At 37.5% G+C, this 16,615-nt stretch overlaps 1 pseudogene; it reads left to right on the forward strand.

Moving 5' to 3' along the window:
• LOC116855186 overlaps positions 1 to 15,967 on the forward strand; it is an 81,624-nt pseudogene extending 65,657 nt beyond the window's left edge.
• The last annotated feature ends 648 nt before the right edge of the window (positions 15,968 to 16,615 follow it).

Here is a 16,615-nt window from a genome sequence, read left to right on the forward strand (position 1 = left end):
GCAGAGCCCATAATAGGCAGAGTCAGTGCAGACATCCATACTGAAAGGAAAAATGACTCAGACATAATAGCAAGATGCAAGCAATGCACATAAAGGACTTCCCTGAAGTGCCAGATTTGGTGAACCAGGCGCACTGCACTGCAGGGCACTACACAGCCTCTTCTTCATAAGGCCACTACTTCCAAGAGCAGAAGACCTAGCTGACTTTCCAAACACACAGAGACAGACACAGAGAAGTAGGCAAAATGAAAAGACAGAAAAATATGTCCCGAGTGAAATAAGAGGACAGATTTATAGCAGGAGACCTAAGCAAAAGTAATATGTAGGCATAAGTAATATGCCTGATAAAGAATTTAAAATAATGATCATAAATATACTCACTGGACTTGGGAAAAGAGTGGAAGATAACAGTAAACCCCTTAACAAAGAGATAAAAAATTACATATAAGAGGTGAAAAACTCAATAAATGAAATAAAAAATATAATAGATGGAATAAATAGTAGACTACAGGAAGCAGAGAATGTATCAGTGATCTGAAGGATAGAGTAATAGAAAGCAATCAAGCTGAACAGGTGAGAGACCAATACTGCATTATGGGAATAGACTTAGAGAACTCAGTGACACATCAGGCATAATAACATTTGCATTATGGGGATCCTAGAAAGAGAAGAGAGAGAAGGGGGGGCAGAAAATGTATTTGAAGAAATAATACCTGAAAACTTCCCAAATCTGAGGGAAACAAAGATCCAGATTCAGGAAGCAAAGAGATCCCCTAAGAAATTCAGACTAATGAGGTCCACACCAAGACACAGAGTAACTAAAACAGCAAAAAATAGTGATAAAGAAAAAAATGTTAAAGGTTGCAAAAGAAAAGAAGATAGTTACATACAGGGAAAATCCATAGGACTATCAGCTGATTTTTCAGCAGAAACTTCATAGGCCTGAAGGGAGTGTCATGATATATTCAAAATGCTGAAAGAGGTAACATTGCAGCCAAGAATATTTTACCAAGCAAGCCTACCATTCAAAATAGGAGCAGTAGTTTCCCAAACAAACAAAAGTTAAAAGAATTCATGACCACTAAACCAGCCCTACAAGAAATGGTAAGGGGGACTCTGCAAGTGAAATATAATTTTAAAAATAAAATAAAATAAATAAGAGTAAGAAAAACAGGAAGCACAAACTAGAAGGATATAAAAAAATATATCAAATATTTAAAACACATAGGGGAGAGGAGTATAGAATGGAGCACTGGGTGTTATATGTAAATAATGAATCATGGACACTACATCAAAAATTAATGATGTACTGTATGGTGACTAATGTAACATAATAAAATAAAAACAAAATAGAGTCTTTGGAGAGAAGGTACATTGCCACCCCCACCCCCGACTCCTGGATGGTGTCCCACACAGGATATGTCCGAGGATATACCAGAGGTTCCTGATGTCAAAGTGACTCAAATTGTCCCTCAAACAAAATCGCTATGATCACCACCCTGTCATTAAAGGCCCTGGAGAAGGGATGCTAGCAAACCCCTGCTTCCCCCACCTGCATTCCAGATTGCAAATTAGGTGCCACTTTTATGGATAGTACATACCATGCTTGAAGGTCTTACCATGAAGGCCATACCTTATTTTACCTTGCCTTGAAGAACCTACCTTTTGGGGGGTGGGGGTTCTTTTCTTTCTTTTTTTTTTAAAGATTTCATTTTTATTTATTTAGACAGAGCATGAGTAGGGGGAGGGGCAAAGGGAGAGTGAGATCCAAGCAGACTCCATGGTGAGCACAGAGCCTAACTAAGGGCTTGATTCCATCACCTTGAGATCACAATCTGAGCTGAAACCAGGAGCTGGACACTCAACTGACTGAGCCATCCAGGTACCCCTCTGCTCTAAACTTTTTTATTTCCTTCCTTCTTCTGGTTTGGGGTTTTGTTTGTTCTTTTTCTAGCTCTGTTAGGTGCAAGATTAGGTTGTTTATTTGAAAAATTTCTTGCTTCTTGAGATAGGCCTGTATTGCTCTAAACTGCCATCTTAGAATAGCTTAGAATAGCTTTTGCTGCATTCCAGTGGTTTTGGACCATCGTGTTTCCATTTCCATTTCCATTCATAAATTTGTCATTAAAGCATTCTGGTGTGGAGACACCTGGGTAGCTCAGTCTATTAAGCATCTTCCTTTGGCTCATGTCATGATCCCAGGATCCTGAGATAGAGTCCCTTATCGGGCTCCTTGCTCATCACTGAGCCTGCTTCTCCCTCTGCCTGCCTCTTCCCCTGCTTATGCTCTCTCTATATATATCAAATAAATAAAATCTTTTTTAAAAAGTAAGTAATCAATTTAAAATTTAAAAAAATTCTGGTGTGACAGTTCACAATTGGTTACTACTTAGTTTTCACTGGAGACTGGTTTCTGAGAGTTTAAATCCTGCTAAATATAATTAAGACTGACGCTAATAAGGGAAATTTTTGGAAAGCAATTGTATGTGTGGTCAGGATAGACTAAGGTTGAAATGAATGGATTTTTAAAATACGCTGGTATTCTGTTTTCTTTCTGTTAAAAAGACAAGTTTTCTTGAATTGTTGGTCTGCTCTTGATAAGAAAATATAAACAAAGTTGTTTTCTCTTCTCTTTGCCCAGAAAAACCGGTTTATGTGCTTGTCTTTATCAGGTCTTTGATGATCTTTAATCCTATTTAGGCAAGTGCTTTAAAACTTTCTAAGGTTTTAACAAACTTCCCCAAAATTTAAATCATAAACAATGTCTCTCTGACCAATTAGGCTTGTTTATTTGGTATGTTGCATTCTGGTATAAGGTTATCACATGACATTCTGATTATTGAAGTGTTATGTGTCAGAAATAACTGAATTTCCTTGCTAATTGCATCACAATGACCTCTCAGATCGCTAACAATGTCCATTTCAGGGTTTTTGTCATTTATAGTAATTGTTCTGATGGTCTGACAAGAGTTTCATCTTCAAGGAGATTCATAAAAAGGGCTTTTGACAAATATAGGTATTTGATATCTTTACAATCAAAACTAAAATGGATAGAACTTCCAGAACTAAAAAGCTGCATTCAAACTGAACAAGAATTAGTAACATGGGACTAAACGTATTTAAAAAGATGATGATAGTTCGGTGACTCTTGTTTGAAACATTGCTAGCTCTCTAAAGTTTTTTCTTCCAGATTAAGGAAACTTTGTCTTAAGATACCTATGACTTACAGAAATGTGATAAAGTATTCATTTGTGACCAAATTGAAGCATTTAACTCTTCTCTCTAACTTGAACCTTCTAACATTCAAAAGATCTCAGTAAGTATCTTTCTTCATGGCAATCAGTCATTTGCATAAGTTCAATAAACATTTGTTCCCCTTGTAAGAGGACACCATTGGAAACATGGGTTATTTTACCAAGGCTTTGATTGGAATGCCCTATTTGAGAGAGACATGCATAGATTTGGATATTACCAGCTTTAAAGAATTAAGGTTGACTTTATGAAACATGGAGCCTAAAGCCCCTTAAAAATGTTGGCCTGATACCTTGCTTAGAGAGTTCCCAGCAGCCTTACCAGGTGAGTAAAGATTGTCATTTCCTAGCAGGTGTAGGAACCCCAGGATACTTTGGGGACCTCATGAGGAGGAATCCACCCACATCTACAGGTTTTGCAGGCATGTCTGATGGCACATACTTGGCTTGGCTTCTGGCCTTGAGAGGCTACTAAAAGTTCAATCTAGATTCCTTATAAAAGTTCCAGCAAAGCAGATTTTAAAAGATCTATATAGTCAATCACTATTCTCGCTGAGCATATGTAAATAATTAGGCCAAGTTTGTTAAACTTGGACTTGTTTTGCAAATGAGTTAGCCATAATCTAGCTATCTTTGGAAATAAGGGTGATTTTAGAGAGAAAAATTACATTTCATTAACACACCTATCCAGATGTTAAATTCTATTTCTGATTGTCTTTGAAAGTTGTTTGCCTAAGGGAGACAACATAATGTAGACTTCATTGAAATTGCCACAATCCCTCACAATCTTTGTACTCTGTTATTCTGTGGGGATAACAGGGCCCCATGGGAATATGATTATTTGAACAACTGGAAAATAGGAGTGATTTCCCAACAATTGTATAGCTCAGCTATCACCTTAACCATTTCTGCCTGGCTAGGATAACAAAATAGTTCCTGAAAACCCAGAGCATACCCCTCTCCATGGGGTAACTATGGACTTATGGAGATAATGGATGGCCCCACTTTCCCTATGATTGGATTAGATGATGCATTTGGGGATGCCCTTATCTCCTGAGACAAGTCTTCTCCCACTTGCCAGTGATTCTTCATAACTATGATATTGTTAAGGCTAGACTTCAAACAAAGAGGGCTTCTTGATGGTTTCATTCCTTAATCACATTTATCCTGGGAACTACCTCTATTGATGTAAAATTGCAAATAGAGGCTTTAGCCAAGCATACAACAGCTATCTTTAACCAGACCCAAGTCATAGTCACCCACAAATTTGAAAGGTGGCTCTCCAAAACCGAACAGCCCTTGATATCCTGACTGCAGTTCAAGGAGGCCCAAAAGTAGATGACCGACTCCTAATGGGCCCCAATGGCTATGCAGCTCTAACTTGTAGCCGTGGCTTCCCCTAGGCTGGATAGACCACTATACTCTAGCTTTTGCCTGGATACACAGATGCATTATTAAAACCATTATAAACCCAGCCAACCTTCCAAATTTAAAACAATGGAGGACACAGTCTGTGTTTCATTGTATGAACATCTAGCATCCATCTCTGTTCCCTCTTTGGGACTAGAAAATATTGTTTGGCACCTGGAAGCTCTTAATAAGTACAAAGTCAAAGCCCCAAATAACCCTCCAAATAGTGTTTCCCTACTAAATACTGAAGTAACACCAATGCATAAACCAGTTTTACAAGATAAAATGTCATTAGATGTTTTAACTTCTGCACAAGGTGGAACTTGTGCTGTCATAAAAACAGGATGCTCTATATATGTTCCGTATTACCACAAAAATATTTCTGGGTTTCTAACTGAGATGAATACGCAAATCAGAACTTTAAAAGACCCTTCTCTTTCCTTTAATGATGGACTGGAGGAGGATATTTGTCAACTATCAAAAGACTCTTATTTGGGCTTCTTTTTCTTTGTAATTCTAATCATGTTTTGCTGTTTTTTCCCATGTATCTCTACCTTATACCAAGACTCCTTCACAGCCATAACTTCAAGCCAACAGATGATCCTTTCCTCTTGGGAAGATCCATACATGTGGTCTCCCTTGGATTCAACTGCCTCTGCCTTTCATAACTCCTATATAAAAGCTGCCAACTGACCAGTGTTGACCCATAGGTAGGGACATCTCTACATCCCTATTCAGCAGGAAGAAGTTATGAAGATGAGATCTTCAAGCCTCAACAAACTTAAAGACTTAAGGGTCAAAACTATTCAGAGGGGAATTATGTGGGAAACAAAGGCAAAAGAAACAAATTAAATATCCTTAGTGTGTACAGCCCATTGACAAGTCCTTGAAACAGGAAGAATGACATTCCTCTAGGAACTCAGCTACCTCAATGTTGACACTTTGCCAAGGGCAAAAGGCGATCTTAGCTTATCATTATCCTACCCACCCCTAGGACCCTGCAAGTCTTCTTTAACATATAAAAATCCCTTTGGAAACTTCCTTTATCTCTACCCTCCAAGATGTATATTGGCAGTCATCCCCCAAGCATATGGCCCACTGATATACATCTGAACGGTCTCGTGACTAAGGTTTTAGTAGACAGTAATACATGTCCTTTTCCTAACAATAGCTAGTCCCTCAAGGTCCTGGAAACCTTGCCTCCAAAATTCCTTAGAGACTTAGGCTATCCCTAACCCCCTCCCAGCTAGAAACTATGTCATCGGTCACCTGTCACAACCCCTGTGCAGCCCTTTTAGCCCATGTGTTCTATTCCTGTGCTTTAATAAAACCACATTTTTTGCACCAAAGATATCTCAAGAATTCTTTCTTGGCTATCAGCTCTGAACCCCTACATTTCCTACACCAAGAGAGTTCAAATAAACAAAATCACCAAAGAAAGAGAATTACAAACCAACACTACAGAAATATAAACAATAGTAAGAGAATATTATGAAAAACTAGATTCCAACCAATTAAACAACATAGAAGAAATGGATAAATTCCTAGAAATATATAACCTGCTAAAACTAAAGTAGAAAGAAGTAGAAAATTTGAACAGACTGACTACCAGCAAGGAGACTGAATTAGTAATCAAAAAACTTCCAAAAAACAAAAGTCCAGAACCAGAGTTCACAGATGAATTCTACCAAACATTTAAAGAAGAGTTAATACCTAGTCTACTCAAAGTATTCCAAAAAATAGAAGGAAAAAAACTTCCAAACTCATTCTATGAAATATCACCCTGATACCAAAACCAGTTAAAAGATACCACAAAAAAGAACTACAGGCCAATATCTCTGATGAACACGGATGCAAAAATCCTCAACAAAACACTGACAAACAGAATCCAACAATACATTAAAAAAATCATTCTCACCACAATCAAGTGGAATTTATTCTGGGAATGCAAGTGTGGTTCAATATTAGCAAATCAATCAACATGATATGGCACATCAATAAGAGAAAAGATAAAAACCATATGATCATGTCAGTGAATGCAGATAAAGCATTTGACAAAATATGACATCCATTCATGATAAAAGCCCTCAACAATGTAGGTTTAGAGAAAACATACCTCAACATATTAAGGTCATAGATGAAAACTTCACAGCCAACATCATCCTCAGTGTTTGAGAAAAACTGAGAGATTTTCCCCTAAGGTCAGGAACACAACAGAGATGTCCACTCTCACCACATTTATTCAACATAGTACTGGAAGTCCCAGCTTCAGCACTCAGACAACAAAAAGAAATAAAAGTATCCAAATCAGGGCGCCTGGGTGGCTCAGTGGGTTAAGCCTCTGCCTTCGGCTCAGGTGATGGTCTCAGGGTCCTGGGATCGAGGCCCGCATGGGCACTGTACTCTGCAGGGAGCCTGCTTCCTCCCTCTCCATCTGCCTGCCTCTCTACTATTTGTGATCTCTCTCTCCCCAACAAATAAATAAATAATCTTTAAAAAAATAAAAAGTATCCAAATCAGTAAGGAAGAAGTAAAACTTTCACTATTTGCAGATGACATGATACTATATATAGAAAACCCTAAGGATTCCACCAAAAAATTACTAGAACTGATAAATGAATTCAAGAAAGTCAGAGGATACAAAGTCAATGTGTGGAAATCTATTGTATTTCTATACATTAATAATGAAGCAGCAAAGAGAGAACTTAGGAAAACAATCCTATTTATAACTACCCCAAAAATAATAAGATACCTAGGAATAAACCTAACCAAAGAGGTGAAAGACATGAACTCTGAAAATTATAAAACGCTAATGAAAAAAACTGAAGACAACACGAAGAAATGGAAAGGAATTCCATGCTCCTGGATTGGAAGAACAAATATTGTGAAAATGCTTATACTACCCAAAGCAATCTACTAATTTAATGTAATCCCTATCAAATACCAACAATATCAAATATCAAATCCCTATCAAAATACCAAGAGCATTTTCACAGAAGTGGAATAAAAATGTATTAAAATTTATATGGAACCACAAAAGACCCCAAATAGCAAAGCAATTTTGAAAAAGAAAAGCAAAGCTGACAGTATTCCAATTCCAGACTTAAAGTTATATTACAAAGTGGTAGTGATCAAAACAGTACAGCACTGGCACAAAAGCAGACACATGGATCAACAGAACAGAATAGAAAACCCATAAATAAATTCACAATTATAGGGTTAGTTAATCTTCTAGAAAGCGGAAAAGAATATCAAATGGGGAAAAGACTCTGACACAAATGGTGTTGGGAACACTGGACAGCAACATGCAAAAGAATGAAACTGGACCATTTTCTTTTTTTACCATACACATAAATAAATTCAAAATGGATTAAAGACCTAAGTGTGAGACCTGAAACCATAAAAATCCTAGAAGAGAGCACAGGCAGCAATTTCTCTGACACAAGTTGTAGCAATATTTTTCTAGATATGTCAATTGAGGCAAGGGAAACAAAAGCAAAATAAACTATTGAGATTACATCAAAATAAAAAGCTTCTGCACAGCAAAGGAAAAAAATCAGTAAAACTAAAAGACAACCTATGGAATGGGAGAAGATATTTGCAAACGATAAATCGAGTAAAGGATTAGTGTCTAAAATATATAAAGAACTTATAAAACTCAAAACCCAAAGAACAAATAATTCAATTTAAAACTGGGCAGAAGACATTAACAGACATTCTCCAAAGACATCCAGGTGGCCAAGACACATGAAAAGATGCTCAACATCACTCATCATCAGGGAAATGCAAATAAAATCTACAAAAGGGGGCACCTGGCTGGCTCATTTGGCATAGTATGCGACTCTTGATCTGAGTTCAAGCCCCATGTTGCAGGTATAGTTTACTTTAAAAGTAAATAAAAAAAACAAAAGATAACACCAAAAGTTACTATTTAAACAAACAACCAAAAAAAGAGTACACTGAGATATGACCTCACCCCTGTCAGAAAGGCTAAAATCAAAAACACAAAAAATAACAGGTGTTGGTGAAGATGTGGAGAAAAAAGAACGTTTTCACTCTGTTGGTGGGAATGCAAACTGGTGCAGCCACTCTGGAAAACAGTATGTTTTCCAAAAGTTCCTCCAAAAGTTAAAAATAGAACTACCAAAAATAGTTAAAAATAGAACTACCAAAAAAGAGAACTATCCTATGATCCAGTAATCACACTACTGGGTATATACAAAACACTAATACAAAGTGATACAGGCACCCCAATGTTTATAGCAGCATTATTTGCAACAGCCAAATTATAGTTACAGCCCATGTCCATAAAATGAATGGGAAAAAAGTTGTGATATATATATATATATATATATATATATATATATATATATCCATACATACATATATATTGTCATACATACATATATATCTTCATACACACACATATATATCACATATATTATATATATGTTATATATATAATAGAAATTATTGTCTTTAAAAAGAATAAAATCTTGCCATTGGCAATGATATGGATGGAGGTAGGGAGTATAATGCTAAGTGAAATTAGTCAAAGAAAGAGAAACACCATATGATTTCAACAAATAAGCAAAGAGGGAAAAGAGAGAGAGAGACAAGACAAGACAAGAAATAGACTCTTAACTATAGAGAGCAAACTGATGGTCACCAGAGCAAAAGTAGATGGAGGGGTGGGTGAAATAGGTGATGGGGATTAAGAAATGTACTTGTCATGATGAGCACGGGGCAATGTATGGAATTGTGAAATCACTATACTGCACGACTGAAACTAATGTAACACTGTATATTAACTATACTGGAATTAAAATAAAATGCAAAAACACTAATTCAAAGGGATATGTCACCCCAGTGTTTATAGCAGCACTATTGACAATGTCCAAATTTTGGAAGTTCCCAAGTGTCCATTGATAGATGAATAGACAAAGAAGATGTGATATATATATACAATGGAATATTATTCAGCCATAAAAGAGAATGGAATGGGTAAACTAGGTGATGGGGATTAAAGAGTGCATTTGTCAAACACTTTTTGAAGTGCTTGATGAATCACTCTATTGTACACCTGAAACTAATATAACCCTGTATGTTAACTATACTGGAATTTAAAATGTTGCAGGATTATTTTCTGTCAGTGCCCGTGGTTCCTGGTCACACCACTTCAAAAAATGAGGAGGTAGACCAGACAGTGGTGGGCAGCAAAGAGATAGTACAAAGCTCCCAAGGAGGGAGAGTACCTGAAAGGGTTTCCACCAGAGTTTCTAAGTCTAGGGGTTTTTATGGGCTTGTTGGCAGGCTGTCTTAATCTGATTAACCCTCCCAGCATCTGTCATCCAAGCAGATTTGTCACCTATTATATAGGAAAAGGTGGAGGGCTCCTTCCAGAGAGGTGTAAGATCCTTTTAAGGATGGTTTCCTCTTAGGGTTGGTGGGGGGCGACCTCTTGTCCCTGCCTCCCTGCCTTCCAATTATCCTTCATCATAAAGTAAGTTTTTTAAGGGTTTCCTGGGTCACTCAGTCAGTTAAGCATCTGCCTTCAGCTCAGGTCATGATCTCAGGGTCCTGGGATAGAGCCCCTCATTTGGCTCCTTGCTCGGCAGGGAGCCTGCTTCCCACTCTCCCTCTGCCTTTCCCCCTACCACCACCTTGTGCTCTCTTTCTCTCTCTTTCAAATAAATAAATAATTTTTTTTAAAGCAAAAGCAAGAAAAGGAAAAACAGGTAACTTGAACTTTATCAAAATTGAAAACCTTTTTGCATCAAGGGACAGATAAAGAAAGTGAAAAAACAATCTACACAACAGGAGAAAATATTTGCAAATCATATATCTGATAAGGAATTAATATCTGAAATATATAAAGAATACCTAAAGCTCCACAGCAAAAAGACAAAGACCTTATCAAAAAATGGACAAAGAATTTGAATAGACACTTCTCTGGAAATAGGTTCATGAAAAGATACTCAACGTTCTTAGTCATTACAGAAATGCAAATGGCAACCACAATAAGATACCACTTCATATCTGTTAGGGTATAAACAAATGAATAAATAGGTGAAAATAATGAGTGTTCACAAAGATGTGGAGTTGGAACCCTCATACACTGGTAATGGAAATGTACAAATGGTAGAGGTGCTGTGGTAGTTTGGCAGTTCCTCAAAAAGCTAAATAGAACATTACCATATGACACAGCAATTTCACTCCTAGGTCTATACCAAAAGAACTGAAAGCAAGGATTCGGAAGGCAGCTATGCTCACCACTATACCACCAACGTGAAACAAGGATTCGAATAGATATTTGTATGCCAATGTTAATTACAGCAATATCCAAAACAGATATAAGGTGGAATCAAGCTAAGCGTCCATCACCAAATGAGTGGATAAAAAAAAAAATGTGGTATAGACATACAACGGAATATTACTCATCCATAAAAAGGAATGAAGCTCTGATATGGGCTACAACAGGAATATGTAATGCTAAGTGAAAAAAGTCAGACACAAAAGAACAAAGAGTGCATGATTCCGTTTGTGTGAAATATCCAGAGTAGGCAAATCCATGGAGGCATTAAGTAGATTAGAGTTTACCAGGGGTGGTGGGGAGAGGGGGGATGGACGAGGGCAGTTATTGCTTAATGACCACAGAGTTTCTTTTGGGGTGATGAAAAAGTTTTAGAAACAATTAGTGGTGATGGTTGCACAACAGTGTCAATGTAATTAATGCCACTGAACTGTATACTTAAAATGGTTAAAGTTATACATTTTATTTTTACCATAATAAATTTTTTTTAAACCAACAGAAGAAAAAAACAGCAGAAAGTAAATAATCCACTCACAACATGGGCAAAAGACATTAAGAGGCATTTCACCGAAAAGGTACACAAATGACAAGTACATGAAAAGATATTCAACATCATTATCTATTAAGGAAATTCTGATTAAAACCATAATAAGATATCACACCTATCAGAATGGCTAAAGTAAAAAACAGTGACAATACCAAATGTTGGTGAGGATGCAGAGAAACGGGGTCACTCGTGTTGCTGGTAAGAATATAAAATAGAGGACAGTCACTCTGGAAAGCCTTTTAGCACTTTCTTTAAAAACTAAATATGCGAGTACCATATAATGCAGCAATTGCAGTACCAGGCATTTATTCCACAGAAATGAAAACCTAAATTCATGCAAAAATCTGCAAACAAATGTTTATAGCAGCTTTACTCATAATAGTCAAAAACCAGAAATAACCCAGACATCCTTGAATAGGTGAGTTGTTAAAGAGTGTGTGATACATCCATAACATGCAATACAACTCAGCAATAAAAAAAAAAAAAAAGAACTCTGAATGCTTGAAAGAGCCTGGGTGACCAAAACAAAACAAAGCAGAACAAAACCCAGTCAAGAAATGAACAGGAGACATGAACTGACAATTGTGCCAAGAAGACATCCAGATGGCAAACAGACACATGGGGAAAGTGCTCAACATCACTTAGCATCAGGGAAATACAAATCAAAACCACAATGAGATACCACCTCACACCAGTCAGAATGGCTAAAATTAACCAGTCAGGAAGCGACAGATGTTGGAGAGGATGAGGAGAAAGGGGAACCGTCTTACACTGTTGGTAGGAATGAAAACTGGAGCAGCCACTCTGGAAAACTGTATGGAGGTTCCTCAGAAAAATAAAAATAAAACTACCCAATAACCCAGCAATTGTACTACTAGGTATTTATCCAAAGGATACAAACATAGTGATCCGAAGGGGCACCTGTAGCCCTATATTTATAGCAGCAATGTCCACAACAGCCAAACTATGGAAAGAGCCCAGATGCCAGATGTCTATCAACAGATGAATGAATAAAGATGTAGGAGATAGATATATATCTAGATATAGATATAGATATATATGAGATATATATATATATATATAAATAAACTCGGACATCAAAAAGAATGAAATATTGCCATTTGCAACATGGATGGAACTAAAGGGTACTATACTACGCGAAATAAGTCACTGAGAGAAAAACAAATACCATATGATTTCACTCATATATGGAATTTAAGAAACAAAACAGATGAACATAGGGAAAGGAAAAGAAAAGTGAAATAAGGTGAAAACAGTGAGGGAGGCAAACCATAAGAGATACCGAACTCTAGGAAACAAAGTCAGAGTGGCTGGAGGGGAGGTAAGTGGGGGATGGGATAACTGGGTGATGGACATTAAGGAGGGCATGGGATGTAACGAGCACTGGGTGTTACATTCAACTGATGAATCACTAAATTCTATGAAAGAAAGAAAGAAAAAGGATGGAAGGAAGAGGGGACAGAGGGTGGGAGGGAAGGAAAGAAGGGAAGACCTGAGTAAATCTCCAGAGGTTGATACTGAGTGAAAAAAACAATCCTAAAAGGTTATATACTATGTGATTTCACCTATACAACACTCTTGAAGGATAAAGTAATAGAAATGGAGAACAGATTTGTGGTTGCTGAGGATTAAGGAGAGTTTCAGAGTGCGAGAGAAATGGGCATGCCTACAAAAGGAGAACAAGTAGAGTCCTTGCTCTGTATTTTGACATCATCGAGGTCATATCCTAGTTGTGATATTGTACTACAGCTTTGCAAAATGTTACTGAGGGAAATTGGGTAAAGGATACATGGGATATCTATATTATTTCTTACAATTGCGTATTAATCTACAATTATCTCAAAATTAAAATTTAACATATACATTCATACTCTATATTTAATATATTATTAAATATCATTAAGTAATTAAAATGCAACATTAATATATTTAATATTTGTATAAATATATTAAATGCAGAGAGTGATTTATGTGTATATTATCTAGAAACAATACAAATGTCCATTGATAGAATGAATAAACAAATTGGGATCTATTCACTCAATAAATACTACTCAGCAATAAAGAGTAATGAACAGTCAAGAAAACAAAGAGGCAACCCACGGAATGGGAGAGATATTTGCAAATGACAGTACAGACAAAAGATTGATATCCAGGATCTATAAAGAACTCCTCAAACTCAACACACACAAAACAGATAATCATATCAAAAAATGGGCAGAAGATATGAACAGACGCTTCTCCAATGAAGACATACAAATGGCTATCAGACACATGAAAAAATGTTCATCATCACTAGCCATCAGGGAGATTCAAATTAAAACCACATTGAGATATCACCTTACACCAGTTAGAATGGCCAAAATTAGCAAGACAGGAAACAACATGTGTTGGAGGGGATGTGGAGAAAGGGGAACCCTCTTACACTGTTGGTGGGAATGCAAGTTGGTGCAGCCACTTCGGAGAACAGTGTGGAGATTCCTCAAGAAATTAAAAATAGAGCTTCCCTATGACCCTGCAATTGCACTACTGGGTATTTACCCCAAAGATACAGATGTAGTGAAAAGAAGGGCCATCTGTACCCCAATGTTTATAGCAGCAATGGCCACGGTCGCCAAACTGTGGAAAGAACCAAGATGCCCTTTAACAGACGAATGGATAAGGAAGATGTGGTCCATATACACTACGGAGTATTATGCCTCCATCAGAAAGGATGAATACCCAACTTTTGTAGCAACATGGACGGGACTGGAAGAGATGATGCTGAGTGAAATAAGTCAAGCAGAGAGAGTCAATTATCATATGGTTTCACTTATTTGTGGAGCATAACAAATAACATGGGAGGACATGGGGAGTTAGGAGAAGGGAGTTGGGGGAAATTGGAAGGGGAGGTGAACAATGAGAGACTATGGACTCTGAAAAACAATCTGAAGGGTTTGAAGAGGTCGGGGGTGGGAGGTTGGGGGAACCAGGTGGTGGGTATTAGAGAGGGCATGGATTGCATGGAGCACTGGGTGTGGTACAAAAACAATGAATACTGTTATGCTGAAAATAAATTTTAAAAAATGATTTAAAAAAAAAAAAGTAATGAACTGCCTGGGCACCTGGGTGGCTCAGTCGGCTAAGTGTCTGACTCTCAGTTTCAGCTCAGGTCATGATCTCAGGGTCATGAGATTGAGCCCCGAGTTGGGCACCACACTGGGCAGAGAGCCTGCTTAATGTTCTCTCTCTCCCTCTCCCTCTGCCCTTCCCCCTGCTTGTTCTCTCTCAAAAAAAAAAAAAAAATCCTGCTGATAATGCAATAATTTTGGTAAATCTAAAAACAACAAAAAAAAGCACTATGTTGACCAAAAGAAGTCAGACACAAGAGAACGCATACTTTTCATTCCATCTATAGGAAATTCTAGAACAAGTAGAACTAATCTGCAGTGATAGAAATCAGAAAGTGGTTACCTCTGGAAGATGGGTAAAGAAGGGTCTGGAAAGAGGTACTAGGGAACTCTCTGGGGTGATGGAAATACTGTTTATGTTATCTGGGGTGGCAGTCACACATACATATAATGGCCAAAACTGATTAAACTGAACATTTAAAATCTGTGAATTTATGCATGTAAAGTATACAAATAAAACAGCTCTAATTTCCACAAAAAACTTTGAGAACTTACGTTCATCAAAACACCCTCAATAGAGTGCCAAGGCAACCCAGACATAGAGTGAAAAAATGGATTTGAGTAACCAACTAAGGGGTCATATCCAGAATAGAGAATGCTCAAAAAATAGTAAGAAAAAGACCTATAGGGGCATCTGGGTGGCTCAATTATTAAACATCTGCCTTCAGATCAGGTCATGATCCCAGAGTCCTGGGATCGAGTCCTGCATCGGGCTCCCTTCTCAGCAGGGAGCCTGCTTCTCCCTCTCCCACTTCCCCTGCTTGGGCTCCCTCCCTTGCTGTCTCTCTCTGTCATAAATAAATAAAATCTTTAAAAAAAAAAAAAAGAAAGAAAGAAAGAAAGTGAGCCGCGGTGTTGTGTTGTGGGGAAGAGAGGCGGATGTATAAACCCCGGAGCGAGGTTCTGCCTACCTGAGGCCGCTGCTGTGCAGAGACCCTGGGTGAAGCCACCATCATCATATCTGACCAGGAGGCAAAACCTTCAACTGAGGACTTGAGGGATAAGAAGGAAGGAGAATACATTAAACTCAAAGTCATTGGACAGGATAGCAGTGAGATTCACTTCAAAGTGAAAATGACAACGCATCTCAAGAAACTCAAAGAATCATACTGTCAAAGACAGAGAGTTCCAATGAATTCACTCAGGTTTCTCTTTGAGTCAGAGAATTGCTGATAATCACACTCCAAAAGAACTGGGAATGGAGAAAAAAGATGTGATTGAAGTTTTTCAGGAACAAACGGGGTCACTCAACGATTTAGATATTCTTTTTTTTTCTTTTACCCTCAATCCTTTTTTATTTTTAAAAATAGTTCTTTTGTAATGTGGTGATCGAAACAGAATTGAAAACTGGCACCCCATCTCTTTAAAACATCTGGTAATTTGAATTCTAGTGCCCACTATTCATTATCACTTGTTTTCATTGTGCTGATTTTTGGTGATCAAACCTCAGCCCTCTTCATATTATCCTCTCCTTTTTAAAAAATTACATGTGTGCACAGAGAGGCCACCTTTTCCAGGACTGTGCATTTTCTGGCTTGTGATAAATAAGATCGACCAACGCGAGTGTTCATGATGACTTTCCAATTGGCCTTGAAGTTCTAGCATATGATTGCTTCACTCCTGGACTGTGAATTTCAGTGGGAGATGGAAGTTTTTCAGAGAACTGAACTGTGGAAAAATGACCTTTCCTTTACTAGAAGCTACTTTTCAAATTTGAGGGTCTGGACCAAAAGAAAAGAAATGTCAGGCTGGAGTCGAGATGACAGAGATGGTGAGAGTAATGACTAACTCCAAAGATGGCTTCACTGAAGAGAAAGCATTTTAAGATAAAAGAAAAGTCTTGTCAGAAGATCCCAGAAAAGTTCTAATTTTCATTAGCAGTTAATAAATTTATTCATGCAGA

Source organism: Lontra canadensis, unplaced genomic scaffold (genome assembly GCF_010015895.1).
Source record: "Lontra canadensis isolate GAN:19392208 unplaced genomic scaffold, GSC_riverotter_1.0 scaffold99, whole genome shotgun sequence".
NCBI lineage: Eukaryota > Metazoa > Chordata > Mammalia > Carnivora > Mustelidae > Lontra > Lontra canadensis.